Consider the following 27,393-nt stretch of genomic DNA (forward strand, 5'->3'; position numbering starts at 1 on the left):
CAAAGCCGGCACACGGTAAGCGCTCAATAAATACAATGGAATGACTGAATGAATGAGGAGGGGGACTCCTCAGGTCCCTGAGCTGGGCCAGAGACCCTGTCTTGCTGGCCAGCTGACTGGAGCAGCAGGAGCTTGGGATGGTCTTTCCCTGGCTCGCCTCCCAGGACGACCCCCCCATGTCACTCAGAGCCACATGGGCTCCCCAATCACCACGCCGTGGCCCCGGGGTAAGGATCGTGCTGCCTTGGGTGCAAGTCTACCGGTGAGAGCGGCCCAGCCCCCACTACCTCTGTGCCTCGGTTACCTCATCTGTAAAATAGGGATTAAAACTATGGGCCTCATGTGGGACAGGGACTGTGCCCAACCCAATTTGCTTGTATCCACCCCAGTACAGTGCTTGGTATGTAGCAAGCACTTAACAAATACCATTATTGTTATTATTAGTTCCCGGTCCAGATAAAAGCATCCACTCTGCAACAATTCCAGTTGGAACGGGTGGCCCGGTACTTAAGCTTTTCCCAGTGCTCCGCTCCTGACGGTCCCGCTTCACTTCCACCCCTGGTTGCCAAGGTTTTGACCATTCATTCATTCAAGCAATCATATTTGTTGAGCGCTTACTGTGTGCAGAGCACTGTACTAAGCTCTTGGGAAGTACAAGTTGGACCAGACAGCTCACCCCGTGGTGGACATGGAGTTGAGGAATGGATGCATCGAAAAATGTATTCAGAACAAATGCATTCGTCTGTCATAAACATGGTGTCAGCGGCCCATCTGGGAACAGTTGAACTACCAACCAATTTTACCAGGCACATTTCCTCCACTAGAGCCCCATGATGTTGATTCATTTAAATTTAAAATAAAAAGCCGACCAAAAACTGTGTTGATGCCCAGGAAAGCTTGTGGAGATGTCCACAATGGCTACTCAAGTGCCTTTTCTTTTGACAGGACGAGGCCCTGATTAGCCAAGAGTAAACAGGTTTCAGCTCTCAGGGGTCAAGTTCAATTAAAATCCCCAAATTCGCTGGGGTTGAGTCTTCCTTTACTGTGGGCCAAGTGAACACGCTGGGGCCCGGGTATTATTCCATCTAAACAATGGAAAAGATGTACCAATAGCAATCATTCTCCTCTACCTCAACCCCCACTGTGAATTCTTACGTGAACTGTGAACAGCTTTATAGACTGTCCAAAAATAGTATTATAACTCTGCAAGTGGGTATAATTGAGGTACAGTGTGATCAAGAATCAGCATGGCCTAGTGGAAAGAGCTCAAGCCTGGGAGTCAGAGGACCTGGGTTCTAGTCCCGGCTTTACCACTAATAATAATAATAATAATAATAATAATGGCATTTATTAAGCACTTACTATGTGCAAAGCACTGTTCTAAGCACTGGGGAGATTACAAGGTGATCAGGTTGTCCCACCGGGGGCTCACAGTCTTAATCCCCATTTTACAGATGAGGTAACTGAGACACAGAGAAGTTAAGTGACTTGCCCAAAGTCACACAGCTGACAATTGGCAGAGCCGGAATTTGAACCCATGAACTCTGACTCCAAAGCCCGGGCTCTTTCCACTGAGCCACGCTGCTTCTCCTTGTCTGATGTGTGATGTTGGGCAAGTCACTTCACTTCTCTGTGCCTCAGTCACCTCATCTGTAAAATGTGGAGTCAAACTGTGAGCCCCAAATGGGACATGGACTGTGTCCATCCTGATTATCTTGTAATGACAATAATAATAATTATGGTATTTGTTAAGTGCTAACTATGTGCCAAGCACTGGTTCTAAGCACTGGGGGAGTTGCTAAGTGACCAGGCTGGATACAGTCCCGGTCCCACATGGGGCTCGCAGTCTTAATCCCCATTTTACAGATGCGGTAACTGAGGCCCAGAGACGTGACGTGATTTGCCCAGCGCCACACAGTGGACAAGTGGAGGAGCCAGAATTAGAACCCATGCTCTTGTGACTGCCAAGCCTGTGCTCTCCCCCTTCTAGACTGTGAGCCCACTGTTGGGTAGGGACCGTCTCTATATGTTGCCAACTTGTACTTCCCAAGTGCTTAGCACACAGTAAGTGCTCAATAAATACGATTGATTGATTGATACACCACACTGCTTCTCATTACCCCATGCTTCTCATGTGGCTTGTAATTACCCCAGCGTTTAGTACAGTGTAGGTGCTTACTAAATGCCATTAGAAGAAAAAAAAAAACCTTCAAAAAAGAAAAAGGGAGAGTCTTCTTGTCCCCTGAGCAGAGTTGACTGTAGGAGAGGGTGAGTTTCAGGGCTGACAATGTGCGGTTTGGAGGTTTGATGCGGACCATACCGTGGCTGGATATGTGTTGGTCGGGAGGGCTTCCTGTGGCGGGGTGGAAGCCCTGTTGGGGAAGACTGGAGGGGATTGTGGGCAGACTAAGGACACACCGGGGAAACCACTACAACATCTGCCCTCACTGCTGATTGAAGCGCAGGGGCTGGACTGGAGGGAGAGAGATGGACCCAACAAGGCAGTCACCCTGGGCCCTTTGAGAAGAGCCATGAGCCATGATAGCTTAGAACAGCGCTATCTAAGCGATAGCTACAGCTTAGTTCAGCGCTTAGAACAGTGCTTTGCACATAGTAAGCACTTAACAAATGCCATCATCATCATGATAGGGCAGGACTGGTCCAAGCAAGTAGTCACAAAACTATGGTGCCAAGCAACCCAGGGTGAAAATGAGGCGGGAGGATCAAGAGCAGAGAAGGGAAGATCAAAGAATCGGGACGATCAAAGCATCTAGTCCATAGGAAAGAATATCAAAGGTTCTTGAGCACCCACTTTGTGCAAGGATTTGGGGTTTGGGGGGATACAATAGAAACAAAACACACACAGTCCCTGTCCCCAAGGGCCTTACAATATAGTGGGAGAGACAGACAGATGGACATGATTTACAAATCATGGGAGCGGAAGGAAGAACTAGGGTAAGACAAGTAGTAGTCCGAACATAGCAGGATGAAATAGAATACATGATTGAATGTGCAATTAAATATTCAACTGTACTGCTTTCTTTGGTCTATTTTTGTGATGTGAATTTTAAAAGAAGGAAGGCAGCATATGATGTCTGGAATTTTATCATCAAAAGTCCTCTGCCCCACATGCTATGAAATACTGGTCTGTTCAAGGCTCATTTGCAGTTTATATGTATATATGTTTGTACATATTTATTACTCTATTTATTTATTTATTTTACTTGTACATATCTATTCTATTTTATTTTGCTAGTATGTTTGGTTTTGTTCTCTGCCTTCCCCTTTTAGACTGTGAGCCCACTGTTGGGTAGGGACTGTCTTTGTATGTTGCCAACTTGTACTTCCCAAAAACGCTTAGTACAGTGCTCTGCACACAGTAAGCGCTCAATAAATACGATTGATTGATTGATTGATTGATTGATTTGAAGCAATAGAATAGTTGGAGGAAAAATGTGATCTTTCCTCTATCCTAATGGATGGGATGTTCGATCTTATATACCTATTTTTTCTCTCTACGTCCCTAACTTTCAGGCTCATAATAGACCCCTCACCTATGAATCAATCCAAGCCCCTCTTTAATCTGCATGGCACCTGACTCTCTCCGTTTACTACCCGCTGTGTGAAGATGTGTTTCCTTTTATTTATTTTGAATAAACTGCCTTTAAGCTTTTTCCCTCAAGACTGAAAGCTCCTTGAGGGATAGGAATACATCTAGTAACTCTGTTGTGCCGTACTCTCCCAAGTGCTCAGTACAGTCCTCTGAACACAGTAAATGTTCAGTAAGTACCGTTGATGGATTTCACGAGTTCCTCTTCAACCTGCAGTGTGTCTGATTGGGAAGCAGCATGGCCCAGTGAATAAGGAAACCAAAGGACCTGGGTTCTAATCCCTGTGCCTCAGTTTCCTCAACTGCAAAAATCAATCAGCGGTATTTATTGAGCACTATCATGTGCAGAGCACTCTACTAAGCACTCAGGAGAGTACAATACAGCAGAATTAGCAGGCAGATTCCTTGCCCATAGCGTGTTTACAAATGGGGATTTAATACCTTCTCCCTCTATTTGACTGTTACCCCCATGTGAAAAGGGACTGTATCCCGCCTGATTAATTTTATGTACCCCAGTGTTTAGAACAGTGCTTGACACATAATAGCTGCATAACAAATACCATAAAAACCCCCAAAACACTGCCACTGTGGAATATGCCGAACGACACTCCTGGGTGTGCCCTGACCATATCTATGTATCTGTCTATGTATTTCTTTATTTTGCAATAGGTGAGGGATAATCCAAAAATTTCAGATTCACCATTTTAGTAGTGGCAGTTCAAGAGAAGTTGACAGTTGTCCCAGTTAACAGTGTCCCATCCTCAGCGTCTTAGCAAAGGATTAACCTTGCGTGGTATATGTTGCTGCATATCTTTTCTGGCTTATCTCAAAATAGAACTTAGAAACAAATCTGGAAAAAAAAATTTTCCTTGGCTTATCTGGCTACACTTGAGATTCCTTATTTACTTCCACAAATATGAAAATCAGGACGCAAGCCTACTTTTTAGCAAACTATGCTTTGCAATAAATGAATGAGTGAAAGAAAAACCTTTGAAACAGATTTCTTCCTTGATCTTTTAAATGTATTTGTTTTCTCTGCCATTCATCACATTTACATCCTGAAAATATTGGGGGGGGGGGGGGTACAGTTTAAAAAATCAGTTCCAGAGTGTTAAAATCAGTTTTTGAAAATAGTGGGTTTTTTTTTTTTAATGTTCCTAGTTTCCTAGTTTTCTAGTCCAAACTTTGGACTAGGGCTCAGAACTAACCCTTTAGCATTTCCCATGTAGCTCACAGGGTTTGATCTACCATATCCTTATTGCCTATTCTTCTTTAGATCTCTCCTCACATGGCATCCACTGTGCCATTTCTTCATTGTTGACTGATCTTTCATAATAGACCAGCCCAAATTTTCATGATTTTTAATGTAGATAGGCTGGACAAGCAACACTCTCTTTGAGTTCCCAGGTTATGTGCTGAGTTTACCTTACTTGCTGCAGATTGGAAATCTGCCTGTCCTTTTACTTTGGGCTTCCATTGTGCGTTAGTGAAGTCCTCCCCTTATCATTTGTTTAACCTCTGTAAAGTTCATCCATATTTCGCTGTCACCAAGGTTCTGGTTCACGCTTCAGTCATTTTCCGACTCTACCATTCAGAGGGTCTTGGCTGGATGCCTTTCCCTAAATGATCACCAAAATTCTGGTCTTGTTTGGGGGCTTTTTTGCTTACCTGAAATTCTCATGTTACTCTTTAATTTTGCCTGTTCTATTGGCTCTGCATACCCAGGAATTATTTGCTTAAAAATGTGCTTATATGGGAAGTGCTTCAACGCTTGGAACTGTCACATTTGCTTAGTTTGTTATTTCTAAAAAAATTAAAATCCCCAACCTCCTTTGACATCAAGTGACCTGGTTCACCCAGTGAGGTGGGAATTGTATACTTGATGACTGTGGTATTTGTTAAACATTTGCTATGTGTCAAGCGCTGTTCTAAGTGCTGGGGAAGATACAGCTTAACCAGGTTGGACACAGTCCCTGTCCCAGATGGGGCTTTCAGTCTAAGTACTGGGGAGAACAGAATGGCTGTCCATATTCAAAGATGAAGTTTTGTCCACTCTGGCAACCAAGGGGGATAAAATCTTCTATTTTGTCAGCACGGAAAGTTTGCTCAATATTAAAGTGTTCAGAGTTCCCCTTGATGCCGGTTTTGTGTCTCCTCCTCGGTGTCACGGTCTTCCCAAGGCCTCTTCCCCGAGATCTCCAAGCCCTTTCTGGCCGCTGCTCCCTCCCTCCTGTCCAGTGCTGTGTCACAGTACTCAAGGTTTGACTTCACTGTAACTTTAAAGTAACTATCAACCAATCATTATTCTCTGTCCAGCATTTACTCGTGGCCTAGTGGATAAAGCACAGGCCCGGGAGTCAATAGGACCTGGATTCGAATCCCAGCTCTGCCACTTGTCTGCTGGGTGACCTTGGGCAAGTCGCTTCACTTCTCTGTACCTCAGTCACCTCATCTGCTAAAGGGGGATTAAGACTGTGAGCCCCATGTAGGACATGGACTGTGTCCAACCTGCTTAGCTTGTATCCACCCCAACTCTTAGTAGTGTCTGGCACAAAGTAGGTGCTTTCCAAAGGCCACTATTATTATTTATTCTGTGCAGAGCACTATATTTAGCACCTGGGAGAGTGTTGTAGAATTAGTACGCATGATCCACGTCCTCACGGAGCTTACAATCTAGCTGGGGAGACAGACACTAAAATATTTTATCTGTAGAGGGAAACAAGAAATTTTCAAGATTGGTATATAAAGTGTTGTGGGGGTGAGTAGGGAGTGAATTCCTAAGTGCTTAAATGGTGAGAAGTCATGTGCATAGGTGACACAGTAATGGGAAAATAGGGTGGGGAGAAGAAAGATTAGTCAGCTAAACCTTTCAGAAAGTGATTTTTTTTAAATGGTATTTTTTAGGTGCTTACTTTATGCCAGGCGCAGGTGTAGATACAAGGTTGGACACAGTCCATGTCCCACATGGGTCTCACAGTCTTAACCCCCATTTTACAGATGGGGTAACTGAGGCACAGAGAAGTGATGCGACTTGCCCAAGGTCACAGGACAGACTAGTGGTGGAGCCAGGATCAGAAGGCTTCGAAGATGGGGAGAGCAGTGGTCTGGCAGGTTGAAGGGGGAGGGAGTTCCAAGCAAGAAAGGAGGGCGTAATAATAATAATAATAATAATAATAATAATAATAATAATAATAACATTTGTTAAGCACTTACTATGTGCAAAGCACTGTTCTAAGCGCTTGGGGGGGATACAAGGTGATCAGGTTGTCCCACGTGGGGCTCACAGTCTTCATCCCCATTTTACAGATGAGGTAACTGAGGCTCAGAGAAGTTAAGTGACTTGCCCAAGGTCGCACCAGACAAAGGTTTTGATGTTCTTCTACACCTGTCTCCTGTATCTGATAGACTGTCTCTATATGTTGCCAACTTGTACTTCCCAAGCGCTTAGTACAGTGCTCTGCACACAGTAAGCGCTCAATAAATACGATTGATGATGATGATGATGATGTAGGGAAATAGCACGGCCTGGTGGAAAGAGCACAGGCCTGGGAATCAGAGAACCTGAGTTCTAATTCCAGCTCTGTCAACTGTCTGCTGTGTGATCTTGGGGAATTCACTTAACTTCTCCTTGCCTCAGTTACCTCATCCGTAAAATGGAGATTCATTCATTCATTCAATCGTATTTACTGAGCGCTTACTGTGTGCAGAGCACTGTATTAAGCGCTTGGGAAGTACAAGCTGGCAACATATAGAGACGGTCCCTACCCAACAGTGGGCTCACGGTCTAGAACGGGGAGACAGAGAACAAAACATATTAACAAAATAAAATAAATAGAATAAACGTGTACAAATTAAATAAATAAATAGAATAATAAATATGTAACAATAATAATGATGATGGCATTTGTTAAGCGCTTACTATGTGCAAAGCACTGTTCTAAGCGCTGGACAAACATATATACATAATATATATGTATATGTAACATATTATATACATATAATAGGAGATGACACCTATTTAGACTCCGAGTCCCATGTGGGACAGGGATTGTGTCCAACCTGATTAATTTGTATCTAGCCTAGTGCTTGGCACATAGTAAACACTTTATTTTATTTTGTTAGTATGTTTGGTTTTGTTCTCTGTCTCCCCCTTTTAGACTGTGAGCCCACTGTTGGGTAGGGACTGTCCCTATACGTTGCCAATTTGTACTTCCCAAGCGCTTAGTACAGTGCTCTGCACACAGTAAGCGCTCAATAAATACGATTGATGATGATGATGATGACAAGTACAATAATGAATGAATGAATCAGCTCGATGTAGAAGAAAAATGAGGTTTGAAACTTCCTCTGGCAGAAGCCATTGTGCCCGAATCCTGCTACTCACCCCGAGAGAGCTCAATAAACCTTACTGGCCCGTCCCTAAAGGAAGAGCATTTGCAACTTGAATGGAATGACCTTGGTCCCAGCCTTAGATTTCCGTCTCATCAAAATTACAGCACTTCGAGCTCCGGATCCCATCCTAGCATGCAAATAGCCGCCAAAGGGAATCCAGATGATATTTTCAAACAGGTGCCTAAAGGATAACCTAATACCACTGGGGTTTGTGTGTCGTGCTAAAGCCATCCTAATCGGGGTCCAGAGACAAATGGCACCAGAGAAGTGGCCCTTTCTATACTGTTCAGTGACAGCTAGGGAGAGGGAAAAGCCGTGGACCCCTCCCTTTAACCTTCAGAGCTGATAAAGATTTTGTAACTGACCCAGTGGCCTTCAAATTGGGTTTAATAAGACTGTAACTCACCAGAGAGAAACTTCAAAGTGAGTTTATAAATAGACACATTCCTCTAAGTTAGTATGTGCTTAAGATGTAGCCTTAGCAGGCTCTTCACTGGAGGCTCCACTAGGAAAGACAGATATTATATTTATGTGTGTGTGTGTGTGTGTCTGTCCGTGTATGTATATGTACATATAAACATACACATACACACATATGTATGCAGGCACACTTATAGGCATGGGTTTTATATAGTGGAGAAACTACCACGGCTGTGTCTTCTCCGCAAATTAACTTACACGCACTGTGTGCCTGTGTTCTTACATTATATATGTCTGTCTTTCAGAACAGAGTGACTACAGTCCCTGACAAGTGTGAGATTCACCATCTGCAGTTTGATACTAGAAAGTCGCTGGCTGACTCGCCGCCCCTGTTCTCAATAAGAATGGCCGGAAGCGAAACAGTAGGTAAACCTGAAGGAAAAATGCTCTAGAATCCAATTCATAAAAAAAAAAAATGCCGATGCCAGGAGTGGGGGCGGTGGTAGTGTGCTGGTGGTTAAAGGCTGGAAGAGAACCGAGGGGATTTATGGACTTGCTCTGGGGAAGAGCCGAGAGCCTAGAATGGCAACCCAGTTCAATGGCTTTCCTGCCTCAGGACGGCAAAACCGTCTCACTGATCCTCACACCATCCCTGCGATTCCGTTGGGAGCAGGTGGTCTTGTCCCCATTTTACAGATTGATAACTGAGCCCCCCGATGCTAAACGACTTCCCCAAGGTCACCCAACTATTGCGCTTGAGCTGTTCCGATGATTTGTGACTTCCTGTGGTGAGGACTACAGCTCTGGGAGCTAGTGTTTCTGAAATATGTGAGCCGGTATTGTGAAGGACAGGCTTCTTAGGAGAGTCCCACTTTATGTGCGGGGTGATGGAGTGCCTCTGTGCATTTCAGGCTTCACCATTCTGTTCCGTCGCTTTCATTGCCTTCTAATTGGGAGAGGGAAGCTTATCTTAGTCGTGACATTTTTCCTACTGCCATCTGGTGTCTTTTATTTTCCCACAAACAAGAAGTATCGACGCTTGGACAGACTCAGTGACTTGCAAAGCTGGAGCAGATTGACTGTCATGTAAACATAACACGGAGAGGCATTTGGATAAAATATTCCATATTGATTTTCTTTTTCGCTCCGTGACTGATAACCTGTCAGCCCTCAGTTCTACGGCTGGTCGTACAGATCCAGCTTCCATGAGAGCCTCAGGGGTTTACTCGTTTAGGCAGATTTGGTCTTTAGCTAAATAGATGTTTCCCACATGCTATAATATTGCCTGACTACAAATCATGGCCTACTTCCCAGTGGGGAAGATCTTCTGGCCGGCATCTGACTGTTACCGAAACATATGAAGTAATGAATAAGAAGTCCAATGATCGAAGAAATGCCTATTATGATTTCAAAAGGACTTGATTCTACAATTAATTGCTTTGCATTTTCTTTAGTGTCCATGGGAATAATTAGACTAAATTTGTTTCTGTAGGAATAAAACTTATTCCCAGAATGAGCTGTATTGTATCTAGTTTGGTTTAGTGCTTGCAGTTAATGAGAAACACTTTTTCTGGTGGAACAAGACCCTATATTGACAGTTCGCATGTTGCGCCCTTTTTTTTTTCTCGGACGTTGTTGTCTAGTAGTGGAGTTAAAGTGTGTGATTTAAGCAATGGCTGAAGAAAAAAAGAGCCAAATTTTCCACCTGTGGGAAGAAGGTGGTGTTCTCAGTCTGGGGATGGACACCATAGGGTCTCCCGTGGCGTCCTATTCCTGGCCGCACCATATGTCTGCTCCGTGACCTTCGACAAGTCACTCAACTTCTCTGCGCCTCAGTTACAGCGTCTATAAAATGGGGATTTAGACTGTGAGCCCCATGTGGGACAGGAACGGAGTCCAACCTTATTAACTTGTATGTGCCCCAGTGCTTAGAACAGTGCTTGTCACATAGTAAGCACTTAACAAGTGCCATTATTATTATTAGTAGTAGTAGTAGTAGTATTGTTATTACCATGTCTTTCTGCCCTGGCAGCTCTTGAACAATCCTCAAAGGTGGGAGCTGCTTTATCATCATCATCATCATCATCAATCGTATTTATTGAGCGCTTACTGTGTGCAGAGCACTGTACTAAGCGCTTGGGAAGTACAAATTGGCAACATATAGAGACAGTCCCTACCCAACAGTGGGCTCACAGTCTAAAAGGGGGAGACAGAGAACAAAACCAAACATACTAACAAAATAAAATAAATAGAATAGATATGTATGAGAGGCCCAGGTCTCCGGAGTCTCAGGGCGGCCCAGTTCTAGTGGAGAACACGAGTGGGGTGGAGAGAGGTTTCTATCTGCCATTAGACTAATAATAATTATGGCATTTATTAAGCACTTACTATGTGCAAAGCACTGTTCTAAGCGCTGAAGCACTGTTCTAAGCGCTGAAGCACTGTTCTAAGCGCTGAAGGGAGTGATGATACATGCCAGGGAGCTGCTTCTCTGAGCTCAGGACAGTGCAGAATGGAATCTGGAAGAATTTGAGAGCCTGGCTTCTCCTTAGAAATGTGAATTATTTGGGGTAGCTTTGGTCTTTGTGTATATTAGGCAACCCAGGTTGCTCTATCTTCCTCCATAAGGACCTGTGTTCTAAACCCTGCTCTGCCACTTGCCTGCTGTGTGACCTTGGGCAAGTTACTCAACTGCTCTGTGCCTCGGTTTCCTCATCTATAAAGTGGGGTTCAATACCTGTTCTCCCTCCCACTTCGATTGGGAGCCTCATGTGGGACAGAAACTGTATCAGACCTGATTATCTTTATCTTCCCCAATAGTTAGTACAGTGCTTGGCATATAGTAAGTGCTGAGGAAACACCATTATTAAGAGATTATGATTATTATTCCACTTAGGAAAGGGAGAGGAGTGTTGGCCTATGGGAAGCAGCGTAGTCTAGTGAATAGAGCACGGGCCTGGGAGAAGGACCTGGGTTCTATTTCCGACTCCGCCACTTATCTGCTGTGTGACCTTGGGGAAGTCACTTCACTTCCCCGTGCCTCAGTTACCTCATCTGTAAAAATGGGGATTAAGACTGTGAGCCTCATGTGGGACAGGGACAGGGACTGTGTCCAACCAGATTAGCTTCTGTCTACCCTTTTATCTGCAAGCTAATCTGATTATCTTGTAGAGAAGCAGTGTGGCTTAATGGAAAGTGCCCGGGCTTGGGAGTCAGAGTTGAGGGGTTCTAATCCCTGCTCCACCACATGTCTGCTGTGTGACCTTGGGCAAATCACTTAACTTCTCTGAGCCTCAGTTACCTCATATGTAAAATGGGGATGAAGACTGTGAGCCCCCCATGGGACAATCTGATCACCTTGTATCCCCCCCAGCACTTAGAACAGTGTTTTGCACATAGTAAGCGCTTAACAAATGCCATTATTATTATTATTATTATTACCCCAGGGCTTAGAATAGTGCTTGACACATAATAAGTCCTTAACAAATACCATCATTATTATTATCCAGTACCCTGCTGGATTTCAACAAATATTCAGAGAAAGGGCACAGCACACACAACAGAGAGGAACTTTAGGGGCCCTAAGCAAAGCAGCTGGATGGGATCTGGCCAACAACAGGAATAAAGGAACTGCGTAAGACAGCCTGTGTGAGCTAGTGCCGGCGCTTCTCAGATCAGGAGAGGGAGGGAGAGACAGTGGCAGCATGGAATCGGATGAGCTTCCAAGGCCTTGGGGGCTGTTCCTGTTTGTTGCTGTTCTGATCACTTGTCCTGGTAGTGCTGCAGTGGTCACTGCTGCTTTCCAAAGTACTATTACTAGTAGTGGTAATAGTAACAATCAAAACAATAAGATAATAATGGCATATGTTAACTGTTTGCTTTGTGCTCAGCACTGGGGTAGGTACCTGGCAACCAGATAAGACCGAGTCAGAGTCCCTACCCAACATGATGTTCACAGTCTATGGTGTGGGAAGATGAAGAAATTGAAGCCTGGAGATGGTAAGTGACCTGCCTAAGGCTACACAGAAGGGAAGTGACAGAGCCAGGCTTAGAACCAAGGTCTCCCAACTCCCAGTCTTGTGTTCTTTCCTTTAGGCCCCGCTGCTTCCCTAAACTGTGTGTTAAAGGGTGGTAGAGTGGCAGAGAGCTGTCCAGAGCCTCTCTCCTCTGTGATCCCCTCAGCCTTGAGGCAGTCAGTCAGCCAGTCAGTTGTATTTATTGAGTGCTTACCGTGTGCAGAGCACTGTACTAAGTGCTTGGGAGAGTATGCTGTAACAATAAGCAGACACATTCCCTGCCCACAATGAGCTCCCCTTGCCCCCTCCTACCTCACCTCCCTTCTCTCCTTCTACAGCCCACCCCGCCCCCTCTGCTCCTCTGCTGCTAACCTGCTCACTGTGCCTCGTTCTCGCCTGTCCCACCATCAACCCCCGGCCCACGTCCTCCCCCTGGCCTGGAATGCCCTCCCTCCGCACATCCGCCAAGCTAGCTCTTCCTCCCTTCAAAGCACTACTGAGAGCTCACCTCCTCCAGGAGGCCTTCCCACTCTGAGCCCCCTTTTTCCTTTCCTCCTCCCCATCCCCCCGCCCTACCTCCTTCCCCTCCCCAAAGCACCTGTATATATGTTTGTACAGATTTATTACTCTACTTATTTTACTTGTACATATTTACTATTTTATCTCTTCTGTTAATGATGTACATCTAGCTTTATTTCTATTTATTGTGATGACTTGACACCTGTCCACATGTTTTGTTTTGTTGTTTGTCTCCCCCTTCCAGACTGTGAGCCCGTTATTGGGTAGGGACCGTCTCTATATGTTGCCAACTTGTACTTCCCAAGTGTTTAGTACAGTGCTTTGCACACAGTAAGCGCTCAATAAATATGATTGAATGAATGAATGAATGAATGAGCTTCAAGTCCAGAGAGGTAGTCTCTCTGCTTACCAAGACTGGGCCATTTGCCCAATACAGTAAGAGTTAATAATGATAATAATAATGAATAATTATGGTATTTGTTAAACGCTTACTATGTGCCAAGCACTGTTCTAAACACTAGGGGAGATACAAGGTAATCAGGTTGTCCCACTTCGGGCTCACACTTTTAATCCCCATTCATTCATTCAATTGTATCTATTGAGTGCTTACTGTGTGCAGAGCACTGTACTGAGTGCTTGGGAGGTATAAGTTGGCAATATATAGAGATGGTCCCTACCCAACAATGGGCTCACAGTCTCATTTTACGGATGAGGTAAATGAGGCACAGAGAAATTAAGTGACTTGCCCAAGATCACACAGCAGACATGTGGCAGAGCCGGGAATAGATTCCACATCCTCTGACTCCCAAGCCTGTGCCTTTTCCACTAAGCCACGCTGCTTCGACAGTTGGCTGGTGGGAATGCTCTCATGCGCCCAACTTGAGGCCCTGGAGACCACGGTCATACCCCACCCTTAAACCCCTTCCCCTTTCCAAAAAGAAGGCTCCTCCGGGACCTCGAAAAAGCTCCATAAAAGCACACGACACTGGGGCACCCCTGGGAGCCGAGTCCATCGGAACAAGACGGAGATGGAAATGACCCCGATGGAGTAACTGAATTTGGGTCAGTTCGCTGTAGGTCTCATCTTTCTCTCGGGAGCCCATTCTTAAGAATTAAATGCATCTTTGGTGCCCCCGGGGTAGTCATTTAAGCTGTAGAAACTTTAAAAATGTAACAGTGTTTGAAAACAACATGTTAAAGTTAATACTCTGCCACTGATTGAAAACATGGGAGTTAAAATGCATCCGATCCCCCTGGGTTGCAGTTCTGGATTCATTTTGTGGGGCACAAAGAGAAGGGGTGGGAAAGGAGAAGCGTGCGACATCTTTTTAGTTGCCACTGAAAACCCTGGACCCCATCACTTGCTGCTTCTGTCGGCCGTTGAACCTCCCAGTTGCTACTCCTGTCTGACCTTGTACCTCCTTACTTGCTGCTCTTGGCTGACCTTGAACCCACCAGTAGCTAATTACTCTGAAATCAGAGCTATGGTTTCAGTCGAGGACAGGCTGCATCAGCTGCCCAGCTCAGAGGAGGAGGCATTGCAAGAAGCAAAGGTTTTCCCCTTTGGAAATCTTATTCTAAACACCCTCTCTAGGCCAAGGAACGTCAAAGAAAAAGTTACATGTGGTCTTAGAGGGGGGTGGCCATTCATTTGGTTATGTAACAGAGAGTTTAGTTTTGACTCTCCTTGTCCGGCTTCCCTCTCCCTCGGCTCCTAAAACGGTGGCCTGTGGTCTGAAAATGGCCCCTTGTCCAAGACCTAGCTGGGGGCCGGAGGGCGGGGAGGCACCAAGGCCATAAATAAACTCCCAAAATAATAATACTAATAGTATTTGTTAAGCGCTTAGTATGTGCCAAGCACTGTTCTAAGCGCTCAATTCCTTTAGTTGCCCAGAAATATTCTAGATTTTAAAACTCGTTTTTCACCCATTTCTGTTACTTTAGTACCATAATAATTCCCAGTAAATTCCCAGGAAAAAATGAACAAACGAAAAACGGAAAACAGAACATGAAGAATCCCATTCATATCAAACTACTGCTGTCGCAAATCAACCAAATATTCCCCAGACCTTCTCCCCAACTTTTCTACCAATAGTAATCACACTATTCTCCTTTTCCCACACCCTCACAACTTTGGAATCATGTTTGACTGCTCTCGCTCTCTCTCTCATTCATCTAACATCAAATCCTTCCATTTTCTGTCCCATTTTTCTATAATATTCACTATATCTGTCTGTTCTTCATTGCTGCAGGTACTACCCTCCTAAATGGGCTCCTATTGCTTCCGGCTTAGACTTCCTCCATGGTCTTGCTGGGGTCTCCACTGTCTTCTCACAAACCTGGGTTCTAATCCTGGCCCTGCCACTTGTCTGCTGTGTGACCTTGGGCATGTCACTTTGCTTCCCTGTGCCTCAGTCACCTCATCTGTAAAATGGGGATTAAGATGATGAGCCCCATATGGGACAGGGATTGTGTCCAACCTGATCAGCTTGTATCTACCTCAGCACTTAATACAGTGCCTGGCACATATTAAGTGCTTAAAAAACACCATAAAAAAAAACCAACCTCTGACTCTACTTCCCAGTCCCCAAGTCATTGCTCCCACCATCCGTCCTCCCTCTTCTACTTCTACTTTTACTAGAGAAGCAGCGTGGCTTAGTGGAAAGAGCCTGGGCTTTGGAGTCACAGGTCGTGGGTTCAAATCCCGGCTCCACCAATTGTCAGCTGTGTGACTTTGGGCAAGTCACTTCACTTCTCTGGGCCTCAGTTACCTCATCTGTAAAATGGGGATTAAGACTGTGAGCCCCCTGTGGGACAACCTGATCACTTTGTAACCTCCCCAGCACTTAGAGCAGTGCTTTGCACATAGTAAGCATTTAATAAATGCCATCATTATTATTATTATTATTATTACTTCCCGACTTGGAATGTCTTCCCCACTCCATCGCGTCAAAGCACATCCATCTCTTCTCTCACCCCTCAAAACACTACTACAACCTCCTCTCCTGCGTGGAGCCTTCTCTGGCTAATTCCTTGCTACCTCCCAAATTCTGTCAACCATTACTGTACCCTCACTCCTTAAGAATGTAGCAATTAAGTCGATGTGTTTAATTAATGTTTTATGTTTGCTTATCTTCCCTCATTAGACTAAGCTCCTTGGGGGGCAGAGACTTAATTGTATGTTTCCCCTCAGGACCTAAAACAGTGCACACAATAATAAACATTGATATTGATGAGGGATTGCTTATAGAAATAGGTGAATAGGTGAAGTTTTCATCTTCTGGATAGAGACTTTTAGACATCAGCTTCTGTTAGAGAGTTTGTTGTCTCAGATCTTCTAAACCTTTCCAGAGTCATTAGTGACCCTTCACTACCTTCTGAAATGCAAGTGCTTTGGTCAACCTCCTAGGTAAGTAGTGAATCAATTGTATTTACTGAGCACTTACTGTGTGAAGAGCATTGTACTAAGAGATCATCATCATCATCAATCGTATTTATTGAGCGCTTACTGTGTGCAGAGCACTGTACTAAGCACCTGGGAAGTACAAGTTGGCAACATATAGAGACAGTCCCTACCCAACAGTGGGCTCACAGTCTAGAAGGGGGAGACAGAGAACAAAACCAAACATGCTAGCAAAATAAAGAGCAAGGGGCTGGGGGTCAGAGGGCCTGGGTTCTAATCCTGGCTCTGCCACTCACCTGCTGTGAGACCTTGGGCAAGCCAGCGTGGCTCAGTGGAAAAGAGCCTGGGCTTTGGAATCAGAGGTCATGGGTTCAAACCCCGGCTCTGCCAATTGTCAGCTGTGTGGCTTTGGGCAAGTCACTTAATTTCTCTGGGCCTCAGTTACCTCATCTGTAAAATGGGGATTAAGACTCTGAGCCCCACGTAGGACAACCTGATCACCCTGTAACCTCCCCAGCGCTTAGAACAGTGCTTTGCACATAGTAAGCGCTTAATAAATGCCATCATCATTATTATTATTATAACTTCTTCATGCCTCAGTTCCCTCATCTTCAAAATGAGGATTCAACACATGGCCTCTCTCCTATTTAGACTGTGAGTTCCCATGCGGGACAGGGACTGCATCCGACCTAATTAACTTGTACTTCCCCCATTGCTTAGAATAGTGCCTGACACATAGTAAGCACTTAACAAGTACCCTAAAACAAACAAGCAGTGTAGTAGGTGACCCCAGAGGCACTGTGGAAGTCACCGACGGTGACTGTACCCATGCAACCTTGGAGGCTTTGAAACACTGAGGGCAGACCCAGGTAAACTTCTGGGCTCAGATTCCATTCCAGGACCATCCCACAGGCCCCATTAAATCAATGATGGGCTAGATCTGGATTGTGAGTTGAATTTTGAGAAGCAGTTTGGCCTAGTGTCAAGAGCCAAGTCCTCCAAGTCAGAGGACATGGGTTCTAATCGCCTCTTGTCTGCTGTGTGATCATGGGCAAGTCACTCAACTTCTCTGTGCCTGTTACCTCATCTGCAAAATGGAGATTAAGACGGTGAGCCCCACCTGGGACAACCTCATTACCTTGTATCTACCCCAGCTCTTAGAGCAGTGCTTGGCACATAGTAAGCGCTTAATAAAAGCTATAATTATTAATTATGCTCACCCTGGCCTAGGTGGCTCCAACAACAGAAAGGGAATCGTAAAACAAAAAATGTCCATTTTCATTGATTTCATCTTTATATGTACTTCACAATTCAGATGAGGCGAGAATTGCTGCAAATTTTAACATTTTCCCACCATGTCATATGTCACTCACTTCACACCGACACCCATTCGGTGAAAAATAGTATCACAAGATAAAAATTTTGCAAGGTAGAAGTTGCTGATTTAATAGTCTGCACCCTCAGTTGATGTTGGAGTTTTCTGGTGGTACCAAGTGTTTGATTAGAGCTGATTTCCCTACCCCCAGAAAGAAAAAAACCCACCGCCTAATACAAAAGGTACTTTGGGTCACAGGTTAAATATTTGCTCAGTGAAAACAAATTTTGATTTCCTTACCCCCAAAAAGAAAAAAAAAACCAACTCATACAAAAGGTTACTTTGGATCACAGGTTAATTGTTTGCTCAGTGCAAACAAATTTTGAGGTCATTGTATCACACCTTCTTGATCTACATTTGATGTGTGATTTGCATCTCTTTCCAGAAACTGCTTTCCTTGGAAGACTTCCAGACCCAGCTCATTTGGTCATAGGCCAAATGAAGCTTAGATTTCTTTTTAATTTGCACACCTTTGGCAAGTCTACTGGGAAGAAAGCTGCCCCAGCTGAACATTAATGTGTTAGGTTAGATAGAGGATTGCTTAAACGCCAAGAGACTGTCAACTTGTACTTCCCAAGCTCTTCGTACAGTGCTCTGCACACAGTAAGCGCTCAATAAATGCGATTGAATGAATGAATGAATGTTATTTGTGTTGGAGCCCAGTGGTATCGGTTCTTAAAGTGGAATGGATGGAGAAATGTACCTACACATTTTAACAAAGGAAAGATGTGCACCTTAATTTGAGCTTTGCTGAATATTATTTCAACTTTTACAACACTGTGGTTCCTGGTGTTTTGTGTTTGTTCATCAATAGAGGTTCATTGCCCTCCATCTGTGTCTTCAGGAAGTGCTCATTTTGAAGGTTATGGGGGTAATTCCAGTCACTTATTTGCATTCTCACATCTGAGCGTTATCGAAAACCCTAATGGTGTATTTTTCTGGCAAGGGGAGAAAGGTGACAAAATATAAATTGGCATGTCAGTGTCTGTGCCTTCTTGAGTGGTGGCTCAATTAGCTTTAGATGTACTGTTCTGATTATTTAAGCACTTAGTAGAGTGCTCTGCACAAAAATAAATGCCCAATAAATACAACTGAATGAATTATTTTCAGTTTTCTGCTCAACCCAGCTCCTTGTAGTTGTAACAGCCACGAAGAGCTGAATCCTTTCTTTTTCCTTTGTCAATCTAGAAAAATGAGATCCAAAGCCTTGACATCTCTGCTGGATTGGCATTTAGAGTTTTCTTACTTTTAATCATGCTGGTTTGTTCTGAGAAAAGCTCTTTTGTTATACTTTTGCAGGTAGTCACAAAGATTAGAAATGAAAACCATTGATAAAGAGAAGAATAGAAAAGCCGTTGGAAGTTTTTGATAGTGATTTGAGTTTTCTCAGATAGAAAATTTTCTTCTAACTAATCAATCAATAATATTTCCTGTGTGCAAATCAGTGTACTAAACCGGTGTGAGAGTACAACTGAGTGAGTAGACATGATTCCTAGGAGCTTACAGTCTAACAGTATTAGCCCCTTGTAGTCAGGGAACATGTCTGCCAACTCTGTTATATTGTACTCCTCCAGCTAGGTACAAAGTAAATGCTCAGGAAATGCCACTGATTGAGTGATTGATTAATTCATTAATGGGGGAGGCAGATACTAAAATAATTTTCAGGTAATAATCATCATCATTGTACTTGTTAAGCATTTACTATTTACCAAGCCCCATGTGGGACAACTTGATTACCTTGTATCTCCCCCAGTGTTTAGAATAGTGCTTGGCACATAGTAAGCGCTTAACAAATACCAAAATTATTATTAATCAATCAATCAATCGTATTTATTGAGCACTTACTGTGTGCAGAGCACTGTACTAAGCACTTGTGAAGTACAAGTTGGCAACATATAGAGACAGTCCCTACGCAACAGTGGGCTCACAGAAACCATTGAGGAGGCGGATGCGATAGTCATGGTGGGCTTTCACAAGTGTGGTGGCTTCTTGGATAGAAAAGAAGGGATGGATTTTAAAAAAGATTATGGAGACTACATCAATGAGATTTGGTGACAGACTGAATATGGAAGTTGAGAAGGAGGAGTGAAAGGTAATGCCACAGTTATAGTCTTCAGAGACAGGGAGGATGGTGGTGGTGTCAACTGTTAGGAGAAAATTAAGTGAAGGAGATTTGGGAGGGAAGATGAGTTCAGTTTTGGATTCTGCTTAGAGAAGCAGCGTGGCTCAGTGCACGGGTTTTGGAGTCAGAGGTCGGGGGTTCAAATCCCGGCTCCACCACTTGTCAGCTGTGTGTGACTTTGGGCAAGTCACTCAACTTCTCTGGGCCTCAGTTACCTCATCTGGAAAATGGGGATGAAGACTGTGAGCCCCACGTGGGACAACCTGATAACCTTGTATCCCTCCCCCCCCAGGGCTTAGAACAGTGCTTTGCACATAGTAAGTGCTAAATAAATGCCATTATTATTATTCTTATTCCTCAAGAACCCCCAGTGGTTGCACATCCAACCGCCGCCTCAAACAGAGGCTTCTTACCGTCGGCTGTAAAGTATTCAATCACCTTGTCCCCTCCTATTTTACCATTTTGATCTCCCACTACAACCCAACAGACTTTACTCCTCTAATGCCAACCTACTCACGGTACCCCTATCTCACTGCCGACCCCTTGCCCACCACGATGTGCCTCTGGCCTGGAAATCCCTCCTCCTTCATATCCGACAGACGATCACTCTCTCCACGTTCAAAATTCCATTAAAAGCACTCCAAGAGGCCTTCCCCAACTAAGCCCTCACCTCCTTTTCTCCCACTCCTTTCTGTGCTATCCTTCTTCTTGGATTTGTACCCTTTATTCCTAATTTCCTTATTTATATTAATGTCCATCTCCTCTTCCAGACTGTAAGCTCATTGTGCGCAGGGAACGTGTCTACCAACTCCGTTATATTGTACTTTACTAAGTGATTAGTACCGTGCTCCACGCTCAGTAAGGGCTCAATAAATACAATTGATTGATTGGTTGGACGTGTTAAGATTGAGGTGCTGCTGTGCCATTCAAGCAGAGACATCCTAGGGGCCAGGAAATGTGAGATAGCACAGAATTCTCCTCCTTCTCATCTAATGTTGCTTTTTGGTATTTTTTTTTAGAAGGCGGCTGCTGTGCCTGGAAGAGAATTCGAATAGCAGCCAGACCTGAAATCTGCTTGGAGTCAACAGGAACCACAATTGGAACTTCTCTAACTCTCCAGAGTGAGCATTGCTTCAGCAGGAAACACAGCCTGAAGGAGATGGCTACATTAAGGTGAGTCTCACCATCAGCAATCGGTAGTTTAAGCACCCACGTGGGCGAAGTCGTCGATGTTTCCTTTTCAGTGAGGAGGAGGGGCTCCGTGGGGAGGGATGGTAGTGACGGGACTCAGGAGAGGCCGGCAGGTAGGCTTTGATTGAGGGGGAGGATTAAGAGTTGAGAAAGATCCAAATTTGAATCCTTTCAATTCCGCTTGGAAACTCTCCTGCCCTGTCAGAGACCTGGGATGAGTGGAGGGGTAGGGGGAAAAAAAAGGAGGGGCTTCCTGTGCGTTTGTGTGGGGTTCAGCTGCGTTGCCTTTCCTAAGGAGGTTTTAAGCTTGGTAACACGGAATATAATTGGGGAAAACATGGCAGATAGGAGTCTGAATTTAGTTGCTTTCTTGCCTTTTCCTCACGTGTGTGTCGCACTTTATTTCAAGGAAATTTGGGGCCTCATAGCAAAGTATATTTGTTTTATGCAATATGTCAGTCCAGGGATGGGGACTGCGTTGGCATTAACAGGCAAGATGGGCAGAAATTAGACGAGATGGGGCACTGAGCGGGCTCCTCACCTTTGTGTCCCTTTGGCTTGACTGAGCACGTGGGCAGAGTGAGTTAGTGGAGGCAGCAGATTGGGAGAGGACAGCAGAAGAGCAGGGGCAGAGGCAGGAACAGCCTTGGGGATCCTGGCATCATGGCCAAGGGGTGGCCTGGGGCTGGTCTGAGGAAATCAATGTGGCCTAGTAGATAGAACCAGGCCTGGGAGTCCGAAGGACGTGGGTTCTAATCCTGGCTTTGCCACCTGTCTGCTGTATGTTTGTACATATTTATTACTCTATTTATTTATGTATTTATTTTACTGGTACGTATCTATTCTATTTATTTTATTTTGTTAATATGTTTGGTTTTGTTCTCTGTCTCCCCCTTCTAGACTGTGAGCCCACTGTTGGGTAGGAACTGTCTCTATATGCTGCCAACTTGCACTTCCCAAGCACTTAGTACAGTGCTCTGCACACAGTAAGCGCTCAATAAATACGAGTGATTGATTGATTCTCTGGGCATCAGTTCCCTCATCTGTAAAATGGGATTAAGACTATGAGTCCCATTTGGCGCCAACCCGCTTAACTTCTGTCTACCCCAGCACTTAGACCAGTGCCTGACACATAATAAACACTTAACAAATACCATTAAAAAAAACTGGCCTATGTAGACTGATCTCACACCTACGTCTTTTGATCCCGATTTTATGACTTAAAAAAAATACTTCCCTACTCCTTAATTAGTTCATTCATAATATATGTTGCTGATTTGTACTTCCCAAGCGCTTAGTACAGTGCTCTGCACACAGTAAGCGCTCAACGGAAGCAATGTGGCTCAGTGGAAAGAGCTTGGGCTTGGGAGTCAGAGGTCATGGGTTCGAATCCCTGCTCCACCACTTGTCAGCTCTGTGACTTTGGTCAAGCCACTTAACTTCTCTGTGCCTCAGTTACCTCATCTGGAAAATGGGGATTAAGACTGTGAGCCCCAAGTGGGAGCACCTGATCACCTTGTATCCCCCCCAGTGCTTAGAACAGTGCTTTGCACATAGTAAGTGCTTAATACCATTATTATTATAGTAAATACAATCGAATGAATGAATGAATAATACCAGATGTTAAGCTGGTTTCTAAATTCAAAAACCTTTAGGTGAGCAAAAATTGGTACTTGAGTGCAAAATTTTCCCAAGTTCTTCCCTGTTTACAAGTGCCCTAGGAATGATGCACCGGCAGCCTAAAGGAATTCATTAATTACGCTATGGGTTACATTTTACAATTTTAATTAAAATGTTTTTCTTGCTGGCAACGTGATTTCTTTTAGGCCCTGGGCATATGGGCCTATGCTTATTTGCATAACTGTTCTAATTAAAACAGGCCATTGACTAAGAGAGGCGGAGGAGTAGAGATCAGAAACTGATAGAGGAGGACAAGATAGACTGGGAGCCAAGCAATAATCTACTGGAAGGAAGGAGGCAGAACAGACTGCTTTCATTTACCGCTGTGGTTTCGGATGATCCAACTGTCATTTAGACACCGATATCCAGTGTGTTTTCGGTCCTGAACCCAAAGCGTTTACACATTTTCTTAAGTGACTCGAATGATGATGGAAAAGATGCTCAAGGTTTTAGAGGACACCAAGCCAGGAGAAGAGACTGGAACCACGGAGAACAGGATTAGAATTTAAAATGACCTCGGTTACATCCAGGTTGTCAAAACCCATCAGAATGAAGTTTAATCAGGCTAAGTGCAGGGTAATACCCTTCCGGAGGCAAATCAAATTGTGCATATGCAAAATAGCGATAACTGCTCCGACCAAGGGCAAGGAAATTGGGACTGGGGATCGTGGGCAGCAGCATCACTCTGTTGTTAAAATGCAATCCGAATTCTGGAGTGCAAAAATCGGAAGAGCTCAGAGGAACTCCGAGGTCATCCTCTCAGTGCTTATTGTCCTGGGTACAATCCCGGGCCCCACAAGGTTGAAAGGATGGGTAGACTGTGAGCCCGTTGTTGGGTAGGGACCATCTCTATATGTTGCCAGCTTGTACTTCCTAAGCGCTTAGTACAGTGCTCTGCACACAGTAAGCACTCAATAAATACGATTGATTGATTGTGGGGCAGAAACTGTATCCAACCCAATTTGCTTGTATCCACCCCAGTGCTTAGTACAGTGCCTGATACACAGTAAGCACTTGACATATACCACAATTATTATTATTACTATTGTCTGCTCTGTGACCTTGGGCAAATCACTTAACTTTTCTGTGTCTCGGTTACCTCATCTGTAAAATGGGAACTAAGACTGTGAGTGCAAAGTGGGACGTGGATTGTGTCCAACCTGCTTAGCTTGAACCTACCCCTGTGCTTAGTACCTGGCAAACAAGCGCTTAACAAATGCCATTAAAAGAATTATTAGACCTAATGCGAACACAGGCACGTGGAATTCATTACTGAAAAATACCAACTGTATCCTTATGTTATCTTCAAAGAAGTGGTTGACAAATCTCTTTTTATCTCCTGGGAAAAGAAAACGACAAGAGTGTTCTCTGTGGCTTCAAGAAGTCATGTAATGATAGGATCCAGGGATATATAAAGCCAAAAATACCGTAGGGGATGAAAATACGGTGCCATATGAGAAGAGGCTGAGAGAGAATGGGAAACAAATGAAAACACTTAGAAAAGGAAAAATGGAGAGACAGATGTCAGCCACATTGAAAGATGATGTGTTTCAGCAGTCTTTTCTGTTTAAATCGTAATCTATACCAAAAATTAAGAAGACCAAACATTTAAATTACTTCCCCCTTCCTTGCTTTTCGGGTATTGCAAGAAATTACCTTAAGACCTTTATGTAGCTTTCCGTAGAATACATCACCCTTGTTATCTGTAGCTTGGAAGTCCACTGATAATGGTAGAGATTTAATGTGGAATGCCGTTCACAGGGGCCTTGGCATTGCTGTTCTCAAACCAAGAGTGAGAACCTTGAGGCATGGACTGTCTATTCCTTGACATTTATCGCAAGTGCCTAGTGGAGGGGAATGTATTAATGTATGCATAGTAATATATGTGCACGTGTGTGTGTATGTGCACGTGCATGCGCACATATGTAAAAAGGCAATGTGCTGCTATTTTGAGCTCCGATGGGGAAATTGAAGGCTGGGATTAGCTAAGAAGCTTATGAGTGGGACATGCATAGCTCTTGCCTCCCAATGCCCCAAGGGGCCATTTGCTGGCTGCCACAGTCTGGTGTCCTTGGGAAATTTGCTGGCTGCCACAGTCCGGTGTCCCCTCTTTGCTGCTGGTTATAAATTAATTGCTGCCGCAACTGGAGGTCACAGAGGTCTCCCTTTCGGCTCCGGCCACCATGCTGGAAAGGAGGTATCAAGAAGCAGAGCAGAGCTGCAAGATACACCCTGGGTCTTCTTCCACCTCAAATCCATGCTTCCTTCTCACCCCTCCTATTCCAACTTTACCCCGTCTTTCCATTTCCTCTCAAGGCCCCCTCTCTCCTTCTCCTCTGAGACGATAACTAGAATCTGGTCACTTGAAGTGAGGCAGGAGGGTGCCTTCCTGGAGGCAGAGTCAGACTAGGGGAGGGGAGAGAGGGAGAAAGAGTGGAAAGAGAAGCAGATACATCATCCTTTTCTCTCTGGTTCACCTCAGCCATCCTTCCTCCTCCCCAGCTGTTGAGGCTGGGTTATGTTCCCAAGGGAGCTCTGATACTTATTAAAGAGTTCCCTCCACAAGTCATCCACAGTCTGACTCCCAAGGTGCCCCAAATTAGAAGTAGAACAGACCCTGCTTGACCAGTTAGCCAAGGACAAAAAGTGCCATGGTCTAGTGGATAGAGCATGGGCTTGGGTTCTAATCCTGGTTCTGCCAGTTGCTTGCTATATGATCTTGGGCAAGTCACTTAACTTCTCTCTGCCTCATTTTCCTTAACTGTAAAGCGGGGCTGCCTGTTCTCCCTCCTGCTTAGACTGTGAGCCCCATGCGGGGCAAGGACCATCTCTGACCTAAGTACTTTGTTCCTACCCCGGTGGTTAGAACAGTGTTTGAAATGTAGTACACGCTTAACAAACACCATTAAAAGCAAAACAAAAAACCCCAGATTCTTTCTCTCCTAGGAAGAGGACGTTTTGGGCGGGCCTGGACCGTGCCTGTGGTGGCATCGGAGGGCAGCATGGTGCTATTTCCTGGAGCATTTTTAGCTTAAGCAGCGACAAAGTCTTGCTGTGGGGGTGTCAAAGGTGGCCCTTGAAATAGGCTAAATCAATCAATCAGTGGTATTTATTGAGCACTCACACAACACAGTGAACCATACTAAGCGCTTGGGAGAGTTCAATAGAGTAAGCAGGCACACAAAAAGCTCACAGTCTAGCTTCACGGGAGCGTGGCACCTCAACCTCCAACTCAAATGATGCACGGGAGAACTACTGGTTGGTTCATATTAGCAAGGGAGCAGGGCTCCATTTCCATCAGCACTATTCCATCTCCAAATTCCTTCTGCTACTCAGCTGGGAATCCTGCCAGAGGCAAGGAAACAAGAGGGTGTGTATGTTTTGCCCAAGTACTTTGTATACCTACACAAACAATCAATCAACCAATTCATCAGTGGTATTTGAGTGCTAATAATAATAATAATAACAGTGGTATTAAGCACTTACTATGTACTAGGCAATGTTCTAAGCACTGGGGTAGATACAAGGTAATCGGGTTGTTCCACGTGGGGCTCACAGTCTTGATCCCAATTTTACAGATGAGTTAGCTGAGGCATTGAGAAGTTCAGTTATTTGTCCAGGGTCACACAGCAGAAAAGTGGTGGAGCTAGGATTAGAACCCACATCCTCTGACTCCCAGGATTGTGCTCTTTCCACTAGGCCATGAATGCTGACCCTATACTTACTCTACTATTTCCTCTATCCGTAATCTATTTCAATATCTGGGTCCACCTGTAGACTGTAAACTCCCTGTGGGCAGATATTGTGTTTACCAACGCTGTTGTACTTTCCCAAGTACAGTGCTATGCAAATAGTAAGCACTCAGCAAATGCTGTTAATTCAACTTCAAGTCAGAAGACCAGGAGCAGTCAGAAAAATCTAGTTTTCCAATATTTTTTATTATTATTTTCCTCAGCATATACCTTTTATGTTTGGAATAACCTTGCAGTGTTTTATTATTGTTTTTCCAACCTTTTCAACTGCTGAGGTAAGTTAATAAAGAAGAGATTACAAAGGAATACCAAGATTGAATAGCCAGAATCCATTTTCTTCTAAATCCAGCTGTGACCAGTGAGAAGGAATAAACTGGGCCATCTGAAAACAACAGGAAACAAAATATTTGGTATCTTCTGCCAAATTGGTGCAGTCCTATTTGAAAATAACAGTAATATCATTATACATTTAAAGGACATGGGGCATTCTAAAATAAATCTGTTGCATGAAAACTCGACGCCAGATTCCTACCCTGTGAAAATATTCTCAGAATTCATTCATTCATTCATTCAGTTGTATTTATTGAGCACTTACTGTGTGCAGAGCACTGTACTAAGCGCTTGGGAAGGACAAGTTGGCAACATAAAGAGACGGTCCCTACCCAACAACGGGCTCACAGTCTAGAAGGGGAAGACAGACAACAAAATAAAACATGTGGACAGGTGTCAAGTCATCAGAATAAATAGAAGTAAAGCTAGATGCACATCATTAACAAAATAAATACAATGACAGGTGATGTCAGGTTTTTGTTTCTCCTTTACCTGCTGAAGGTTGAGTATCTTGCTTTGGAAATTTAACTCTGTATAACTATTAAGCCTCTCTCACCTCAGTTCCTCTGCTCTCTTCATAATA

The 27,393-nt window shown here is 44.3% G+C and overlaps 1 long non-coding RNA gene across 1 annotated transcript in view; it reads left to right on the top strand.

Annotated features, from left to right (window-relative positions):
* Positions 1-27,393, top strand: part of LOC119936513 — a 70,722-nt gene that overhangs the window by 21,688 nt on the left and 21,641 nt on the right. The window contains exons 2-3 of the long non-coding RNA XR_005453789.1: positions 8,728-8,848; positions 20,877-21,030. This is a non-coding gene — a long non-coding RNA (uncharacterized LOC119936513). The remainder of the gene's footprint in view (positions 1-8,727; positions 8,849-20,876; positions 21,031-27,393) is intronic.

The sequence above is a fragment of the Tachyglossus aculeatus genome, chromosome 14 (genome assembly GCF_015852505.1).
Source record: "Tachyglossus aculeatus isolate mTacAcu1 chromosome 14, mTacAcu1.pri, whole genome shotgun sequence".
Taxonomy (NCBI): Eukaryota; Metazoa; Chordata; class Mammalia; order Monotremata; family Tachyglossidae; genus Tachyglossus; species Tachyglossus aculeatus.